The 5283-nt window shown below is 30.8% G+C and overlaps 1 protein-coding gene across 5 annotated transcripts in view; it reads right to left on the reverse strand.

Annotated features, from left to right (window-relative positions):
• Positions 1-5283, reverse strand: part of LOC117170366 (glycerol kinase-like) — a 331719-nt gene that overhangs the window by 263349 nt on the left and 63087 nt on the right. The window lies entirely within an intron of this gene.

Raw genomic sequence — 5283 nt, forward strand, 5'->3', positions numbered from 1 at the left:
GGGCTAGAATCCACGTGGACACTCATTTCTCTAAATCTAAGAACAAAATATACTGAAATGAGACAAAGTATACTCGAACTTTTATATTGTGCTCGCGCACAGTATGCCTTTTATTTTTATTATAATTTTTTTCACGACTTTTCCTTTGAAATTCAAATCATGTTTAAGCTCACGTTCATAAGCTAATCCGAATTTTTTTCAGCTAATTCAGCGCTCTTTTTGGACTTCTTGTGGTCCGGGAGCTCACGGCAATTCTATGGACGTCATTTTAGTACTCACTAAAATTTCAGATTCTTTTATTTTCATAGTCAACAGTTCGAACTTGGTTGACTAACAAACAGCTGTTATTGCATTTTGCAACAATTTATCGTTAAACTGGTCAAAAATGCGAGTGAAAAAACATAATTTTAGTACTCTTGAAAAACCCATTGGTTTCACGATATTGTTTGAATGCTAAGAACTAACAACAAGTTTGACTGACAGCTTCTCGGCGGTGCCAAAGTTGACTGGCAAACTGTCAAACACGTCAAAAATTCGAGTAAAAAAGCGTCATTTTATTACTCTTCAAATCCACGTGGAATGATTGTTTGAATGCTAAAAACTAACAAGAAGTTTGACTGGCAGCTCCTCAGTGGTGCCAAAGTTGACTGGCAGACTGACAAACATGTCAAAAATTCAAGTGAAAAAACGTCAAATTAGTACACTTGAAATTCATTGGGAATGATTTTTAAATGCTAAGAACGGTGGTGCCAAAGTTGACTGGCAGGCTATCAAACATGCCAAAAATTCGACTGAAGAAACGTCATTTTAATACTCTTGACACCCATTGGGTATGATTTTTTAGGTGCAAAGAACTAACAAAAATTTTAACTGTCAGCTCCTGAGTGGTGCCAAACTTGACTAGCAGGCTATCAAACATATAAAAAATGACAGGATGACAATTAGAACCTTTATTTTAGTACTCTTGAAGCCAATATGGAATGATTGTTTTGGTGCAAACAACTAACAAGGAGTTTAACTGACAGCCCCTGAGTGGTGCCAAAGTTGACTGGCAGGCTGTCAAACATGCCAAAAATCCTAGAGAAGAAACGTCATTTTAGTACTCTTGAAACCCATTGAGAATGATTGTTTGGATGCTGAAAACTAACAAAAAGTTTGACTGGCAGCTTCTCGGTAGTGCTTAAGTTGTCTGAAACGTATTGGGGATGATTTTTTAGGTGCTAAAAAGTAAGATCATAATGGATTGGCTGTTCCTCAGTGTTGCCAAATTTGACTGGAAGACTGTCTAGAATGTCGAAAATTGTAGTGAAAAAACGTTATTTTCGTACTTTTTAAACCCATTAAGGATGATTGTTTTGGTGCAAACAACTAACAAAGAATTTGACTGGCAGCTCCTGATTAGTTCCAAAGTTGACTGACATTTTAATCGGCAACCGAATGAAAGTTTTGTCCTTTTCGTTAACTAAAATTTTCATCTATAGGATGCTTCTCTAAAACTAATATGTATATAAAAAAAGAAACTACAAAAAATCTCACTTTTTAAGTAAATTCACAGCTCGCAACAATGGGTTTCAAGAGTACTAAAATGACGTTTCTTCACTTGAATTTTTGGCATGTTTGACAGTCTGCCAGTCAGCTTTGGCATCGCCGTGAGGGCTGCCAGTCAAATTTTTTGTTAGTTCTTAGCATCCAAACAATCATTCCCAATGGGTTTTAACAGTACTAAGATAACGTTTCTTCACTCCAATTTTTGGCATGTTTGACAGCCTGCTAGTAAACTTTGGCACCACTCAGGAGCAGCCATTCGAACTTCTCGTTAGTTTTTAGCATCGGAACAATCTTTCCCCGTGGGTTTGAAGAGTACAAAAATGACGTTTCTTCACTCCAACTTTTGACATTTTTAACAGCCTGCCAGTCAACTTTGGCACCATTTAGGAGCTGCCTCTCGAATTTCTTGGTAGTTCTTTGCACCTAAAAAATCATCCCCAATGGGTTTCAAGAGTACTAAAATGACGTTTTTTCACTCGATTTTTGACATTTTCGACAGACTGCCAGTTAACTTTGGCACCACTCAGGAGCAGCCATTCAAACTTCTCGTTAGTTTTTAGCATCCAAACAATCATTCCCCGTGAGTTTGAAGAGTACTAAAATGACGTTTTTTCACTCGAACTTTCGATGCTTTAGCGATAAATTGTTGCAAAATGCACCAACAGCTGTTAGCCAGGCAACGAATTTTGAACTGTTGACTATGAAAACAAAATAATATGCAATTTTAGTGAGTACCACAAGGAGGTTTTCATAAAACATGTCCACGTGGACAAAGTACGGGGGGAGTCCAAATTCCACGGCTGTCCATGAGGGGGGAGGGGGGGGGTCAAACAGTGGTGAAAAATTGTCCACGTGGTATATGGATGGCCCCCAAGATGATTCTAGATCAGTTCAAAATGCTATAATTTACATATTTTAACGTTAAAATTTGAACTAACTTTATTCGAAAGCCTTAGTAGTGACACAAGTGTAAACGTTCGAATTAATGGCTTCTTAAATCAACGCCTTTATTTAATTTCAAAATCTTTTTTAAGTATTACTTCAGTATAAAATATTCCATTTTTAATCTATTTAGTTTGGAAATTATAAAAAAAAAAACTTTTCAATAGTAAACAATTTAAAAAAGAATTGTCACAATTTCAGAGTGACAAATTTGAACTTTGAATGTTAAAATTATAATTGTTTTATTTTTTTATCTGTATTCCCAAGGTAAAGTATTTCATTTTGATTCTTAAAGAACAGGATTTTACAAAAATGATAGGAAAAATGTCAATCAGTCTAAAAGACATTTAAAAGTTCCGAAAATTTTTTAAATAAGTTAAAAAGATTTGAAATAATTTAAAAGAGAATTGATACTTTTGATGATTTTAAAATGTTGACTTTTCATTTTGAAAACTTACATAATTTTAAGAGGAAATATAAAAAGATGGCACCACTGCAAAAAATCCCAAATGGGATGAACGAAAAATCCCAAAAAATGAAATCTCCGGCACTTGAATAATAATTTTATAAAAATTGTATTAAAAAATACATTAAAAAACACGTGATCTTTGAAAGAAAAAAATGTTCTGCTTAAATTTTCTTCGTGTCTACATAAGTACATTTTTGAAACAAACTTTACAGGATTCAATTCAACAACGATTTATATCAAAATTTATTTTCATGATTTTTTTTATTAATAAAAAATTCGATTTTTCAGAACTTTTTAATCATTTTTTCAAATACTATGCACCTTTTCAAACAAAATTTTTCATACAGAAATATATATTCGATTATTGCATTTTCAATAAATAATATTTAATAAACAATTTTTTGAATTGTTTAAATTCATGAATTTTCTAGTTTGGATATTTTATAATTCAGCCATTTTCTTTAGAGATTTTTCAAATTCGGTAATATTTAATTGTCCGGAATTTTATTTATTTTATTTTTCATGAATTCTCGAAGTCGACTTTTATATTCCGGGACTTTTGTAACTTCCGGAATTTTATTCTTTGGTTATCTTTCAATTTACGAATTTTACAGTGTCGGGAATTTTATTTTTTGAGATTTTTCAGTCGCTTTTTCCGAAAAATAAAATTCCCACATCACTGTGAAAATTCCGAAATTATAACATTGTCGAAATATAAAAGTTCCGAATTGGAAAATTCTCGACAATTTATAATCTTACAGAATTTGAGAATTGCCGACAGAAAATTTCCGAATTATACAATATTCGGGCTAGACAACTCCCTAATTTGAACAATTAAAAAATAGTTTGTTAACAAATATTTTTTTAATAGAATAATAAAATACTTATACCAAAGAAAAAACTTTTTTAATGTTTAAAGTTTCTAAAAATTATTGTTAGAATTTAAAATAACAATAATTGAACAAATGTATTTTTGAATGAAAAACGTTGTTTGAAAATGTGCATTGTGTTTTTGAACATTACAGAAAACTATGGCAAAAATAATATTATTATTTAAAAAAATGAAAATAAAAGTCGCGTTTAATTAGTCTGAATTGAATCCTGTAAAGTTTGATTCAATTGAAGCTCACTTGTTTTTAAATTTATGTTTGTATCACATTTTTATACAATTATTGTTATTTTAAATTAAAACAATAATTTATCAAAATTAAGCATTAAACAAAATTTCTATAATAACAATATTTTATTATTGTATTTGTAATAAATAAATAATATTGACAACAAAACTGTTTTCTCAATTTCTGCAATTCGGGAATTTTCTAGTTTGTATATTTTATCATTATACAGCATTCGGCCTGGAGTTTTATTATTTGAGAATTTTTAAATTCAATAATATTGTAAACTGTCCAGAATATCATTATTCTAGAATTTTTAAATTCCGGAATTTCAGGTTTTAGAATTTTATAATTTCGGGAAGTTTACAGTGCCGAAAATATTCCAAACATTTTAAAAGATTTATAAGATTGTAACAAAATCTGGAATATTTTGAGGCATTTTTTGCATAATTTTACATAAATTTTTAGACAAAATAGGAATCATTACAAATATATTTAAAAGTTCTGAAAAACTTAAAAAATAATTTGAATTATATATATTTCGAGCAAGCTGTAGTAATTATTTTAAAATATATTTTATGGAACATGAAATTTTTTATGAATATGACAGTGCAATTCTTTTCGTCTAATTTCGTTTGCCAATGCGAAACGTAATCTAGTTTGGAACTGCCGTCTTAACATCTAAAAACCGAAAGAACAATTTTCATATCACTTGGAATTATAATTATATTTTTATAAAAGTCTAAAAAATGCCATAAAAATTGTAGACCACAAAAATAAAAAAATAAAAAATAAAATAATATTAAAAAACTATATATAGATAATACGAGGGTAGTTCAATAAGTCCTTAGAATGACCAACAGATGGCGCGCGAATCGCTCCAAATCATCTGTTTTCAGTCAGCACCACTCCCGAGTAGATATATGGTGCAGTCACAGTCCACATCTTCTGAGTTTACGTGTTTTTATAACCAATTGAAAAAAAATTGTTCGTTAAGAAAAATGGAAAAAAACGAGTTCAGAGCGGTAATCAAACATTTTCATTTAAAGGGTTTACTCCATATGAGATAAAAAATGAATTGGACTCAGTTCATGGCACTTCTGCCCTTGCCTTAGCAACGGTTTATAACTGGGTAAATGAATTTAAGCGTGGTCGTACATCAATAATTGACGAACCACGTTCAGGAAGGCCCGTAGAAGCAAGTACTCC

This window comes from Belonocnema kinseyi, chromosome 3, assembly GCF_010883055.1.
Source record: "Belonocnema kinseyi isolate 2016_QV_RU_SX_M_011 chromosome 3, B_treatae_v1, whole genome shotgun sequence".
NCBI lineage: Eukaryota > Metazoa > Arthropoda > Insecta > Hymenoptera > Cynipidae > Belonocnema > Belonocnema kinseyi.